Source organism: Lynx canadensis, chromosome A1 (genome assembly GCF_007474595.2).
Source record: "Lynx canadensis isolate LIC74 chromosome A1, mLynCan4.pri.v2, whole genome shotgun sequence".
Classification (NCBI taxonomy): domain Eukaryota; kingdom Metazoa; phylum Chordata; class Mammalia; order Carnivora; family Felidae; genus Lynx; species Lynx canadensis.
In genome coordinates this window covers 46,223,182-46,239,283 of record NC_044303.2, presented here as the reverse complement: position 1 = coordinate 46,239,283, position 16,102 = coordinate 46,223,182, and the positions used below count along the sequence as shown (strand labels likewise).

Sequence of the window (16,102 nt, the reverse complement as noted above, 5' to 3'; positions counted from 1 at the left end):
CATCTATTCTAGGCAATAAACTCAGTCTAACAACATGAATACTAAACAGTAAAAAGAATATTTGTTTTCTATTTTAAATGAAGATGGTTCTTCAAAGGGAAGCCTAAAATGATTAACTGCCATAATCCTCCCAATTGCTTTTATTTTGCATTTTAAGCTCAATCATTTTGGGGATATTGTGTGACATTAATTGTGCTACTTAATCAGCTACAAATGTGCCATTTTCGGTTTAGAGTAAAGGAAATATACTTTTGTAAAGTATCAGATATGCAGTAAGTAAAAATCAGAAACTTGAAGAAGCATTCCTGAAGAATATTTTGGCCTATGTTTGTTTTACCAAAAACCATGATAATTATTATTTTAAATCCTGAGGATCGAACCATATGTTATTACAAGATATCTCCTTGTATATATAAGATTAATGCAATTGTACATTTAAGAAAGTCTTATTTTTTAGAGCATTATGGATATCAGCAAAATTATGTGTGTGTGTATGCATATAATCTTATTAAAATCATAAGATTTCTGTTGCAGCTCTCTTAAAAATTGCATACACATATTAACCAATGAGTAATATCAAAGCCAGTCCTCTTTATCAGGAATGATAACTTAAATAAGGTCAATGTAAATATCAGCCCTAATTTGTGTGTTCACAGACCACTCATGTCCTAACTTAGCTAATGGACAAAGTGGTCTGAGAAAGCACATGAGTCTCCAGGTAGATGTGATATATAAATTATCTGGTATCTAAAGAATCCTCAAAGTTGTCAAACTCAATCCAAGAAAAATGATAGAATATATTCCTGCACATTAATGGAAGATATGTTGTCAATGTTAAGAAGCAATTAGGCAGTGATTAAACATTTTGCATGGTTGACATAATGTTTATTCCAGAAATTTTCTACAAGTAATATTTTGGTCATCAATTAGGCTATAATTCTATTAATTTGAATTTGTAAAATTCACATATATTCAAATATACACTTTAATATGGATAAAGTCTTGCTGTATAAGGTTGAAGTATTGACTACTTTCAATTTCTATTGTGATTTGCTTATTCTGAGTAAATTTTAAATTATAAATTGCCTTCTTTTTGCTATCCAGAATGCTCTCAGTTGAGTAACAAAGAAAACCTGCTCAAACAACTTTATAATTAAGGCAATAAAACACTTGAAGGACAATTATACATAGTAATATGAAGCCAAATATAAATGATTATGGAGTTATTTAATGCTTTGCTTTAGTTGTAATATAAAATCTTAATCATCTCATTCATTCATTCAGCTGGTCAATTAAAAATATGTGTTCCTGAATTCTAATGTGAATAATCAATAGTACTCTACTTTTATCATACTTACCCTTAGATTTAATAGTTTTATTATACTGTTCAAAAGCACAATTCATTTTCAACAAAACACCTAATATTCATGGTTTTAATTAGATAATATGATTCTTTCTCAAATGTAATAAAAAATTATAGATGAATCTGTATTTTTATATTTTAACTGCTAAAAAGGTATTTCAACAGCAGTTGTACAACCCAAGATATTTAAAATACCAGGCAGAGCAAAGAGATCATCTTTTGCTACTCTAATCCCACTAAATAAGCTCATTTAGCCCTCTGAAGCTTTTTTAAAAAACAAAAACAAACAAAAAAAACACCTTAGACTAGATTAATATGGTAGGAACACAGAACAAAATGAACTGTGAACAGAAGAAATCAAATATAAAAAAACATTGAGTTAAATTCTGAGTCTAAGCACAATGACAGGAAATGCAAAGAAAGAATTGGAATCCATTGCTAGTTTGTGAAATGGTCTGTGTCATGCATTTGGGGGGCCGTGAGCACTTGCTGCTTCACAATATAAGAATGACACGAACTTAGTCTCTTACTCCATTTGCCTTTCTCTTTCTTGGTGTCCGCAAGCCCAGGTGTTATAATACTCTTTGTATTCTTTCTTGCTCCTGGTTCAACCATAAGTGAAATTATTCTCTGTTCCAAAATAAACTCAACTTAATTAGGAAAGACAAAGGAAACCCACATTTCTCTATGCTTCTCATGTATTTATTTTTAACATTCTGGCAATAAAGAAATGCCATGCTTGGCCCAAGAGTTAGTCACCTAGCAGTTGGGCACTTAAATACCACTCAAGTGCCAGGTAATTACCTCCAAATAAGCACCTCGGATTAGACTAAATATTGCCTCATTGGCATTTAGTACCACCATTTCTGTAAAACTATAAACGAGAGGGGAGGAGGAAACCAGAAAGATGTTTGGAAGATATTCCTGAGCAAAGAGACCCTAAGTAATTTACTTAGTTGTGATATGTAAAGTAAATCATCTCATGCTACACAGGGATAAATTCTTCATTGCTGGTGTTTCTCGTAAGCAACTCAAAATTCATGAGTTTAGTGGAGATATTATGGATAGAGAATGAACATCAAAAAATTTAAAAAACAACTTGTTTCAGGAGCTGAATTATATGGTGATTAACTCTCATGCCTTGAGTCTTACAGATTTATATGTCATGATTTGTGTTGGAAAATTTTATCTTACTTTAAAGCTTTTTGTAAGATCTTTTGAATATACAGAGTAGACAAAGTTCATATAAATACTCACTGAACACTTTTTTGGACTAGTTAATAAATATCCACCAAAACCCTTTCTGCCCCCATCCATCCCCACACTGTGTGTAGCCAAATCTATAATATGATGGCTTTCTCCAGCTAAATTCTTTTTAATCTCTCCTTATAGGCAATGGCACCCACTTAAATGGTTTAACATATGTGTTTTTACAATTGATAAAATATATCTCTCCAGCCCATTCAGACACCTCTTAAGTGCTCCAGGTAATATCCAACTTTTATTTGCCCCAAGTTCTGACAGAGGCCTCAAGGTCCAGTGCACAAAACCTGAAGGATTGCGACCCCTTGCAAACCTGTCTCCATCCAGTGTTCCTTCCCTAGGGAACCCAAGCCCTCGCCTGTCCGATGCAGAATCCTCCTTAGTTTATAGTAAGGGAAGAGCAGAGCACACATTTCCCTCCCTCACCCACCAAACTGGATATAACTCTTTCCCCTCATCCTCGAATCCTCCCATGTTTTTTCGATTTCCTGAAAGTCCCAAATCTTTCTTCACCTATCAGGGACATGTTTCCTTCTTCTTTGTGTTTACTTACCTATCCTTGAAGTCTCATTATAGAAGTGGCAGCTTCCAGGAATCCTGCCCAGACTCCACCATCGCCCCTGCAGCACCTCCTGGCCCCGGCGTCTAATTTCTCTTCTTTGAGATTCTTATCCTACTTTTCTCTTCTCCACAATAACCTGCTGTGCATTTGTAGTTCTTCCTTCAAGATCTTCTTCCTCTCTGGAAGGTAGCTGAACAGAATGTGAACAATGCCTATTTTGGTGACTAATGTGCCCCTAGTGCCTGTATGCTTGACATATATATCTGAGTATATCAGATGTTTGTGCCATGGTCACAGTGTTGAATGTTTGCTGTATCGTGAAGGAATGTATCAACCACTGATGACTTAGGACCTGTTTGATTTTGTAGATGCCAAGGGTCCTTATTATTCTGACATGTCTATAATATGTCTATTATGTCTGACATTTTTCAGACATTGGTTGGAGAGACTGATGCGAGGAAATGAAGGATAGTATAATTCAAAGTAGGAAAGTCAGAATTACAGATTCTGGCAGAATTAATTTTCATACCTGATAGCTGAGTTAACAAGATGTGTTTATGCTTCTTGTATGTATGTATGTATGTTTATGCTTCTTGTATGTGTAATGTTACTTTCTTATTTGCACACTTGACTGAAGATTTGGATTCTGTGAAGATTCACTTACACTCATTTTTTTCCATTTTAAATTTATATTTAATTTAACATGCTATAGTTACATTTTTAAAATAATACTTTTATCTTTTGTTTAATATACATTAACCTTATGCTTCTTATAATTTTACATGATTAAATCTTCTCTATAAATTATTTAGGTTATCAATATATAGACACAAACTATAACATTCTAGAATCACGGATTAGTGCTGTTTTACCTGTGTCTTTTATACATTCCCAGAGTCTGAAAGGTTCACTTTCCAAATAGCTTTGGCTTCTTTTATTTAAGAAAACCTGTCTTTGTAAACCAAAAATGAATTGGTAAAATCAATGGAAATGTGGACCTTCGTTCCTCTGATGTCTTAGAATATCTTCAATTCATGCTTGCAAAATCTTGACTTCACTTGAAAGTACATCTCTTTTATTTACATCCAATGGCCATAATCAGAACTGTTTGGCTTTTTATTCTTTTTTTTTTTTTGACTGATCTCAGATCATAGCAAACCAAATATTCTTCCAATAAAAGGACATAAAAGACCGGCCTTCACATTAACAATCTTTTTTTTTCCAATTAAAAAAATATCTCCTTTCTGCTTCCTAGATATTTGAAGATAATTTAAAAATTATTTATTTATTCAACAAATATTTATGGAATAAGGCTGATATGCCAAGCACATTTACATGAGCCTATTGCCTTAGCTCTAGCAACAGACTTTAAAGATCAATTAAATCTCCTCATTTTGCAGACAAGGAGAGTGAGACTTAGGGAGAGCACATACTTGTTACAGGTTATAACATGAGTTAATCAGAGTTGGGAATATAACTCAGTACAGTTGCTTTTCACATCCTGATTGTTTTAGGTTAGGATTGCTAAAATGTGCTTTTGTTGCTCTTTTAAAATATGTGATGATTATTATTATTTGTTTAGCAACTTACAGTTACAAAGCATCATAATGCATATCTTTCTTATGAGTGGAAAATGTATCTTTTATCAAAAATTTTTTAATTGAATCAAATGTTTTAACACTCAATGAATTTCCTAGTAATGCATGTTCTTTCGTTTAGACTTAGGGATATTATATAGTAAGTGGAAGTATTTGCTTATTAAAATAATGACATGGATGGAAGCTGATATTTATTGAGTCTTTCTATATATTCTAATTTAAAGATGAGATAAGTGGGGTGCCTCGGAGGCTCAGTCAGTAAGTGTCCCACTCTTGATTTTGGCTCCAGTCATGATCTCAGGATTCCTGAGATGGACCCCCATGTGGAGCTCTGTCCCTCTCTCTCTGCCCCTCCCTCACTCACACTGTCCCCCTCTCTCAAAATAAATAAGTAAACATTAGAGGTGAGATAACTAAAGTTCATAGTGGCTAATTAACATTCTCACATTTGCACTATGAATTAGTGAGGTCACAGACATGTGAATCCATGTTTATGACCCCAAAGTCCTTGTTCTGTCCTCCATGTCTTGCTGTCTGAACTCACTTCTCTCTCTTCCAGGATAACACTTGCAGTCCTGTGACCCAATTTGAATAGTTAGCACATTGTCTGCTAATGGCTTAAGAAGTTCAAAATAGGGGCGCCTGGGTGGCGCAGTCGGTTAAGCGTCCGACTTCAGCCAGGTCACGATCTCGCGGTCCGTGAGTTCGAGCCCCGCGTCAGGCTCTGGGCGGATGGCTCGGAGCCTGGAGCCTGTTTCCGATTCTGTGTCTCCCTCTCTCTCTGCCCCTCCCCCGTTCATGCTCTGTCTCTCTCTGTCCCAAAAATAAATAAAAACGTTGAAAAAAAAATTAAAAAAAAAAAAAAAGAAGTTCAAAATAGTCTACTGACAGCTACTAGAGAATGATACATGATTAGGAAAAAAAAAAAGTTTATTTTCCAGCTTTTTAAGTTTTAATCCATCATTATGCCTATACCATGTTTATAGACACTTCCAGACACCCTGGGGAAAACTCACTCTAAGTGAAGAAAGCAAAGAGGCAATATAAGATACTAAGAAATTAATCATATTTAGATAAAAGATTTATCTACATCCCTGCCACATAGCATGCAATGAGCTTAAGATCAATTTAAAATCAGACACAAATCCAATTGTGATTTAATATAAGACATTTGGAGAACCTGTTCATTTCCTTTTGCTGTATGTGTTTGAACAGAGTTACTAAATGGTATTCCAAGACTTTTGCCCTCTAATGGTCCTAACTGAAAGTTACTTAAACTTAGGACTTCTAAAATCTTTTTGCAAGTATTGTTTAAATTTAATTTCATATAATTTTCTTATGCACATTTCTATTTTTAATACTTAAAAAAAAGACCCTTAAGTTTAACTTAGGAGTGCAGGCTTTCTAGGCACCTCTACAGAACTAGCGATTAGGAAATGCTAGGAGTGAGAATGAGATTCAAATCTCTGCCTCACTATTTTGTTTTTTCCTTTAGTAATTGCTTAACCTCAGAGGGATGCTTACAAGGATTAAATAAAATAATCTATGTAAAGCACTCAGCATATACTGGGCAAGGGTATGCATACAGTTAAGTCTTAACTGTTAATATTGAATTTTATTATTATGATTTAACATATTTATAGTGCCTAGCAACTAGCCGATAAACACTGAAGCTATTATTACTCTGTTATGTAATTTACTTTTCTTTTTTCAGAAAATTGTTCTTTATAATATAATGATGTTGTCCCACAGTAGAGTGTTTGTAGAAATTTATAAGAATATTATTGCTCTTGGAATCTAATTTTTCATATTTAAAAATGTTTTTATTTAACTTAAAAGAGGGCAGAGGAAGGTTTCATAAAAAGAAAGAAGAATGAAGGGAAAGGAAGGAAAAAGGAAAGGAAAAGAAAGGAAAGAGAAGGAAGGAAGGGAGGGAGGAAGGAAGGAAGGAAGGAAAAGAAAGCAAAAGAAAAAAGAAAAGAATGAAAAGAAAAAGGGGGGAAAAAGAGAAAGTTCATCAAAACTCTGCTGCTCGCATGGCATATTGACTATTGTTGAGGCACTTACAAATAATGTAATCACTATCAGGATTACCTCCATCTATTTTTCTTGATCTTAAAAAATAAATATTAGAATTATATTACTATGAACAACAGAAAACAATAATAAATTTACTTCTAGTCTCTTGGCACTGGTTTCTGGTGTTTGGCAGCATTTCAATGCAGCTAATCAATTTGAGACAGCATTGATTAAGTTGAACAAAAGTTGATATTGATTGCAGGCTGTAACCAATAAACAGACTATTGTTCCATAGTTATCATAGGTCATTGTTAACTACTCATTTAACTAGACAGAGTTATTGTTATTAAATAGAAAGTGTCAGAGATATTCATGAATTGGGCTATTTTATAAAATTTTAGGATAATGTTTTCTTATAATTTCAGTAGAAGCATTTTTATTCTTTTAGGAAGTATAAAAAGTAAATCTTGTTTTTGAACACAGGGGGCTATGTTTAAACACCAAATGCTGAAAGCCTTTTATGGTTTTTGTTGGTAATGGCTTCTTAAATAATATAAACTAACTATACATGAAATGAGACATAGTGGGAAGTTAAGTATGAAGTTGCTGAAAATAATAATAAGATATAGTTCATTATAATTATTACTTACATAAAAGGATTTTCAACATATTATTTCCATAGACCTAGCTTTCTAAACTCTTCGTTCTTATGGACAAAAGCATGATTCTAATTATTATGTTTGTGTTGAACTGTGTTTGTTTTGTGATTTCAAATCTTACTCCATTGCCCAAATATTATGCAGATTAAATTAAAGCAAAATGATTGGACTTGGTTTGTAATATAGTTGACATAATTTTTCCTGGTAAATGTAGCATAATAGATGGTAGCTTCTATGAGAATTCAGGGGATATAGGGAATATCAGGAATAATTAATTAGAATTGGAGATTTAAAGAGGGTAAAAAAAAGAGGACATTTTACAACTAAATTGTAATTAAGTATTGAAACAGACCAATTATTTACAGAAAATATAGTGTTTGGTTAGCCTAGTACAATTGAGTTAAATTGGCTTTTTCATGAATGTGTTTGTGGCTTGCCTTGAATACTGTCTGAAGACCATAATCAAAGAACAGTGATAAATGGAAATTGAGAAAGATATTAGCAGGGAGCCCAAAAGATCAATGCTAGATCCATTTTGATTTAACATCATAATTAGTGATATGGAACAGTGGTTAAACAGAGTATATCAATGAAATTCACAAATGATCCTAATTTAGAAGGCATAACATACATCTGTGTGGACTAAGCAATAGAAAGTACGGAATTTATGAATTTCAGGATGAATGAAATGAGGTTATCTTTGTAAGAAAGAAACTTTAATTTTAAGATCTGTGGGTTTACTATTTTTATTTAATAGTAAAAAGCTCAACAAATGTCGATGATGATGTGTGTCCACTTATAACTTTTCGTAGTTCCGTACCAACAGTGAGTGGCTGTAGGAATGAGAGAAATGTCAGAGGATAGGTAGAAAAATAAGCCTCTGTCTAATATTGTATATATTTTTATTAATGATACTTTTTATTATTATGAATACTAGACAGTGGAAGAAATGGGGTTTTCATTATGATCAATACATTCCATTAATATCTTATTTTTTAGACAGAATATTCTCATCTTCAGATTTAAGAAAAATTTATTTAACATAAGTTCTTTGCTTTCAGTCTTTTTGCCTTTATTACCAAAGGAAAGAGTTGATGACCATTATATCCAATTAACTTGCTCATTGACAATTGTTACAAGATAAAGTGTGTATAAAGTCTACTAAAGCTGAAGAAGGTTACCATTTAGAAATAAATGAGGACTAACTCCAGTGGTTCATATTCACATAGCCTGCTTCCTCTCTTTGTATCTACCCTTCCACAGTAAAAGTAGCCCAGTTCTAAAAGAACCTTTAATAAATATTCACAGTAATTTCTTTGAGGTGGAACATAAATAGATTTTTATTTTCTGAAAAATGTTATTTATAATCCAGGAGTTATGAAAGTTATCTGAAAATATTTACAGAAAAGAACCCTCACTTTAAAGTCTATTCACTGAATTACAGGATTTGTATGCACAAAATAAAAAAATTGGTACAGAAACACCTGGTGATGGAAAGTATGTCATCAATTTTGATAGCATGTGTATGTTTACATATTCAAGATATATAACACCCTTTGCTATAAATTCTTCTTTAAAAAAATAAAACATCATCATTTAGACTATAAATGTAAAAATGCTTATGGTGCATTATTCCACCTCCCATGGTTAGGGACAGAATGCAGACATGCCACAATAATGTTTTTTATTTCGACTGTTCGAACCATATTAATGAGAACATCATTTTGGAGAACTAATTATTTCTATTTGTCTTGTGTCACACTTTCTAATTCCCCTATATTAGCACAGCCAAAGCAAATTAATTGCTTTTCCAGCAGTTGAACCTTGTCCAAGAATGAGCTCACATTCCCTTCCAGTTTCCCTGTTTCTGGGAGTGCATTGTGTCAGAAATTTCTCTTGATACTAAACATAGTCTAGAGAATATCTTTACAGATTTCTGTGCACTCACTTGATGAAATTTATAAGTTTAAGTGACCCGCCAGGAAAGATAAAGTTCTTAGCTGCAAGATTATACATCAAAACAGTTAAAGTGAAATTAAAATTAAATGAATGAATCTCACTGAAGCAAAAAAAGCAGTAATTAATGGTTCCCTTAATTGTCTTCATAAAATATTTGCATGGGTCTAATTTGCATAATTTGCATGTATTAATTAATCTTTCAAAGGAATTTTGTGCTGAGAGAAGCCAAAAAATCTCTTTGTTTTATTTAACATCTAATGAAATATTTATCTTCTTTAATGAACTTCTCATCTTCATTAAAATAAAAATTGCACAAGTTTGTATGTTTTAAATGTTTTTATAATTGAAGTATTCGAAAAATCTCTTTAGACTTACAACAGCTGAAAAACAAACACATTTTTTAACATCCAGTATCATTTCAACAACAGTGACACTTAAAAAGGAAGTCCAGTTTCACTTTCTGAAAGGTGGCAAAGCATTTTGTAAATGAATAAATGAATATAGCTCTTTGGTTTTAAAAGTAAGGTTTACAAAGGCCCAATCATTTCTTTCAATGGTAATATTATTTTTATGGCTGAAATAGTGGGCAAGATTTTTCTCTTATATATGAGAAAAATCAGTCCGTTTCATTGTTTGGGAAATGGTTCATTGCTTGAAAATATTTTAACTGGTTCAAAGAAATTAGTCCATTAAAACCCACTTGCGATTATTAACAACTGCTAGACTGACAGTATTTCCTGACAGAAGCTCCACAGTTCCAACGTTATTCTAAATCTGACTGATCGGGATTTGCAGCAAGGGTTTCTTCTCTCACAAGCTGAGATCATAGCAAAGACCAAGAGAGGTGCCTTGGAAGGGATGAAATTCAAGCTCTCATCAAGTGCCAAGGAGCACATATTCACGAGAGCTCAGGAAGAGTGTGGGGGAGGAGAGCCCAGAAGGTAAAAATACATAAGGGAAGGGAAATTGCTGATTCGTTAATGGTATTTATCCTTTTTGAAGCAACCGTGATACAGAATATTCCAAAGAAGAACATCAGTCAACATTGTCTAAGGCAATTCAATGTTTGCTTTGTAGTCTTACAATGAGATTTTAAAATGCAGGCGAGGGGCGCCTGGGTGGCCACAGCTTTCTCACATACGTTATTTTTGTTTCTCTTACTACAAGCCCAGTTTATATTTGAGAAAACTGAGGCCCATGAACATAAAGTGGATTGCTTGGAATCAAAATGTGAACCAGGACATCTGAGTCCTTTTGACTCCATATGCCTTGCTCCTACGTGACATCAATCTTTTTATCTCATGATAATTTATGAAGTGGCTATGAGTGGCTAAATGTTAAGCCAGATAATGAGGGTGGCATAAATTTATAAGGATTAAGATTCAAAATGCAAATATATGGTTCTTTCCGCGTAAAGTTTAGTAATGAGATAAAATCAATTAAATTGACTTTGGTTTCCTCCAGGATCATCTTTAGGAAGGTAAAAAGGCATTTTTATTAGGCAATGGACATTTCTTAGGCCTGCATCTGCTCTCATGTTTTGCAGTTTCTCATGAAGTTTTCCCAAATATAAAAAGAAAAAGGAAATCCACCAGGTTACAAAAATAATTAGTAATCAGTTACAAAAGAAATGCTCAAACAGATTTTCCCTAGCATTAACTCTGAGAATTTATTTATAAATAACTAATTTCTAAGGATTAAAATTTAACATTTAGATGATTTAGTTTTAGGAGAGCAGTGGTAGAATGAGAGTCATAATCTACTGTCAAAACTACCATTCAATAATGTTGTGACCCTGGTAACTCACTTTAACTGCTAAGACCTGTTCTATTATTGATATCATAACACATGCTACACATACACATCATGTGTCCATGGTACATTATGGATACATGGTTTCTGGATTCAGACTGCCTGGGTTCAAATCACCACACTCATGTTTATTATCTGTATAACACTGAGTATGTAAATTAAACGTTTTGATTTTTGGCATTCTAATATGTAAAACATAGACAATGATCATAATATCTACCTCACAGAGTTGTTATGGAATTAAGTGAATTAATGTATGTAAAGAACTTAGAACGTGCTTGGTAGAGGCTAAATGCTAAAAGACTTTGCTATTTTCACAATTATGTACAAATTTAATGTAATAATACCTGCAATAGTATTCATTTTGGTAAAAAAATAAACATGATTTGGATCTTAAAATTGTTTTAAGCCAATGATTTTTTTCCAGATGTGACACATGCTATTTCTTTTAGCATGTTTTAAGCTGGAAAATGCAAATTATATTTACCAGATTTTCCAAGGCATTTAAAAAATTCATGACAGAGTGTGAATTTCAATATTTATGTCAATTTAAATAATATGGTTTGGGGACATTTATTTGCAGCCACATATTCAGTATGATTATTTATCTCTTTGCAAATCAAATAAAAGATAAACTAGTTATTCTTGACTCATTTAAGATGGAAGTGTTAGAGTGTCTTAATTTTTTATTATATTTTGGCAAATTTCTCTTAATATGGTTTGTACTTTCATATAGTGTGGAGCAACTTCAGACTCTTCTAATTCATATATAATCATACTCGAGAGATAGTAAATCTCCACTTAAGCTTACTAATTACACCTATAAAACCATGAATGATGGCTACAAATTATTGGATCTGACTCTCACTCTTTATTTATTTCTCCCTGGGAGAAAGAGCACTGGATGGGGAGATTTTAGACCATAAATTATTTCCATACATAATCAGGTTTGCTGTGTTTAACTTTGATTCCATACTATGGTGTTATATTAACTTATGAAATTCCCATATTAACAGATTAAGAGCTAATTATTTGATTTTCATGATGAAATAATATTTACTTATTATAATTTCAATGTCTTTATTTTTTCTTAATGACTTTTACTGATTAATATAGTTCTAGGTCTATTTTCTTTCAAGTTATCATAGTCTTTTGACTGCTTTTTATAAATTATCCAGCAATGTTAAATGAAATGTCTCAGTGAGCCATTATCTCTAGATAAACTGTTAGGAATGGAGAAAAAATTCACAAATGAGAAGAAGATTAGATGTAAGACAATGGGAACAGAAAGTATATTTCTCTGCAAAACCCAACAGATGGTTCTGGGTTCTAGCCAACTGTTGCCGAAGCAGGACCATAAACTCAGTACTACCATATTTCTTTTCTGAGGGAACTTTATGTAAAAGTATAGATTTTTTTAAATGCTGTGGAAGTCTGAATAAGATAAATATTTATGGTCTTTGATAATAGAGAAAAGTTCTCTCAATCCAAAAAAATTCATAGTGTGTCAGGTTATGTCAACACATAAACAAAATTAAAAATAGCATTTAAGTCACAAGTAAAGAGGGGTTCCTGGGTGGCATAGTTGGTTAAGCATCTGACTCTTGATTTTGGCTCCGGTCATGATCTCAGGGTTTGGTATGTGAGGATCAAGGGATCCTCTCTCTTCCTCTCTCTCTGCCCCTCCCCTGCTCACATGCAAGTGCTCTCTGTTAAAATAAATAAGCTTAAAAAAAAAGTTTCAGTAAAGAGAACAGCTCTCCAAGCTTTTTAGATTGAGTGCAATGACTTCCGCTAGCTGCTTTGATTTCCGACATACTTTTGAGATAGAATTTTGAGGCCCACTTCCCCACATGTTTCTTCAAATTTTTGCAATTCAGATTAATCTCATTGTGTTGGGCACTTAATTGGTATGATATTTGCAAAGGATTAGAAATGCCCAATTATTTATTTTGTAAATTCTAATTATACTACTTAAATTATTAGAATGAGAAACATTTCAAGAATTGCAAAAGGTACTTCAGTGTAAAAGGTTGATGGATTGTATACTATAGCTCATAGGCTATATTTCGCTAAGAAATACAATTCTGGTTAATATATCTCCAAGACTCAATTATTGAAAAGAGTGAAGTAAACATGGTATATAAAAAGAAAAACGTTAATGGCATGGCATTTATATGCTTATGATGTATCTTTTGGAATAAATTTCTTATAATTCTTATTTTTCCTGAGTGGGATATAGTTGAGATTTGTGATATATTTGTGCTAACTTTCCAAGGGTTACCAGTAGCAGAATCAAACTAGGGCCCTAAAAAACTATTTCTACATGTCGTATTATTCCACTATTTGTAGAAGTCCTACAATGAGATTTTAAAATGCCTGGGTGGCTCAATCCTTTGAGCCTTTGACTCTTGATTTCACCTTTGGTCATGATCTCACAGTTTGGTTCCTTATTTTGAGCCCTGCATGGGGCTCTGTGCTGACAGCATGGAGCCTGCTTGGGATTCTGTCTCTCCCCCTCTCTCTGTTCCTCCCCTGCTCACACTCATGTGCTCTCTCTCTCTCTCTCTCTCTCTCTCTCTCTCTCTCTCTCTCACTCTCTCACTCTTAAGTACACTTTAAAAAAAAAAGATTTAAAATGCATGCAAAATTTAACTAGTGGCTTATTGCTTTTGTTACACCTACTAATATAGCAAATGAAGGCAGTGAATCCATTGCACTGAACTGATTGATTGCACTGGCTTTCGAAAAGTTACCCGTGTCAAATCATCAACAGTCCCCAACAGATGCAATGGGATGGCTCAATCCCCAACAGACTATCCATCCAAAAGTGTAAAGACACTAAAGAATATGAGCTCTCATGTTAACAGGTGATCAAATCTCATTTTGATACAGAGCTGGGAACAGGATTTAGCTTACTTTCCACATTCTCTCATCTCATAATATCACATCCATGATAAAGTCTCAACTAATTCCAAAAATATTGATAGCATTTATCTACATAGCAAAAATGTTATGATAATTAATGGTTGCGTGGTTATAAATAAACATACCGAAATTAGGTCAATATTTTTAGGATGTTTATAGACTTAAGTTTCAGTATAGCTAGATTTTTGTGTTTTGTTTTTGTTAAGTCACATATGAATTGATTTCTAAGTTAATGATTAAATATTTAGTTGGTGTAATTGTCCATTTTGATCTCAAATGCAGTTCTTGGTTGCCTTGCTTTGAAAGGTATTTCAATATATGATTCTGTTCCTTTGTGAGAAAATTGGAACACAGACATTTCTTTAAACCCAGCAATTCACATAGAAAGGCTGTGAATTATCACAACTCAATAGGCTCCTTTTGCAAGTTGTTTTTACAAAACAAAGGAAATACAAAAACATTTCCAATTTTTTTTTAATGTTAAATTTTATAGCCAACAAAGAGGTGAAATTTTATGTCATTATTCCGAAGCTTTTGTATTTTAACACTTTCAGGGTGTAATATTAGGAACCAAGTATACATGCAATTTTAGCAACATTTAATGGATCAATGACAGTTTAGATTACTGAGCCTTGAAGTCAATGACTTTGATTATTGTTTTTAACTATTGCAGCATGTATGATTTCTGAATGAAATGAGTTACTAATGTGACAAACATATGAATATATAAAACTAGACATTTTTAAATCATTTTTTGTGCTAATTTTAATTTCAGTTTCTTCTCTACTGTGGTTTTTGTCTTCTCCCTCTCTAACCAGTAACTGGAGGTACACATTTTCATATGGTTAGGCTAATCAGTAAATAAATACAGAATACAAACAAGGAAAGTTACGGAAACTCCAAGATCACAAATTTAAATCTTAATGAAACCTTAGAACTTCTATTCTCATCCCTTTAAAATAAATACGTGTCACCTCCTGTCTCTTCTTAAAACCCTTCTGACCACTGCAACTGCTATGAAATCTTCACTGCAGTATGGAATGGAAAAACAATAGATGAACATGCTCCTCCAGCATGGCTTCTAGACTGATATCAATGTCTTCTTCTGAGAATCATCTCATGAACAGTTTGGGAAAACAAAACTTAAAAATGGCCATCTGTGAAAAATGAATGTCATTTAAAAATATATATCTTCCTGAATTTTCGAAGTTCATTTTTAATACTCTAAAGACTCTAAAAGTCCTGTGTTAAAGTTGATATATTTCACTTAAAAGTCAAATTAGCATTTCCTAAAATCATCTGATTACAAAACCTTTTTATTGAATTAAAAATAATATTTCATGGAATGAACTTTGGCAAACTGTCTCTGGTAACTAATTCTTGGTAAATCTATCTGTTGTAACCAATTCACTTTAACAAATGCTTATACACCAAGTGCTGGGGCTATTTAAAAAATGAAAACACATGATATCGTTTCTAGATAGTTGATCTAGTGAGATGTAGAGATACATAAATAATTGTAGTAAAATATGCATTGAGTTAATACTTTTTGATAAAGCTGTGGGTGTCCAGGTATTGCTCAGCGGTGGTAGGAATAAAATCAAATTTTAGTTATATAGAAATATGAAATATTTACACATTAAATTTGTACAGGAAACCAGGAATCACTTTAACAAATCAAAATATGGTCAAATCATATACCTACGTGTATGTCTCTGTATCTAAAAACTAACATACTCTATAAACATTCTAGGTAGTCATACTTTGAAGTTTTTCCAATAGGATTTATTTTTAACTTTGTTGTTTATAAGGACTCACTAGTACACTTTTGGGAAGCTGTATTCAAGGCCTAAAATTAATTTAACAGATTGAACCTGAAATTTAGAAAATTTTATTGTTTTTCCCTTAAGATATAAAAGATCTATCATTCTCTTCTAAA

At 32.7% G+C, this 16,102-nt stretch overlaps 1 protein-coding gene across 1 annotated transcript in view; it reads left to right on the top strand.

The window, feature by feature from the left end:
- The window catches only part of DACH1 (dachshund family transcription factor 1), a 440,456-nt gene that overhangs the window by 399,008 nt on the left and 25,346 nt on the right, over window positions 1-16,102 (top strand).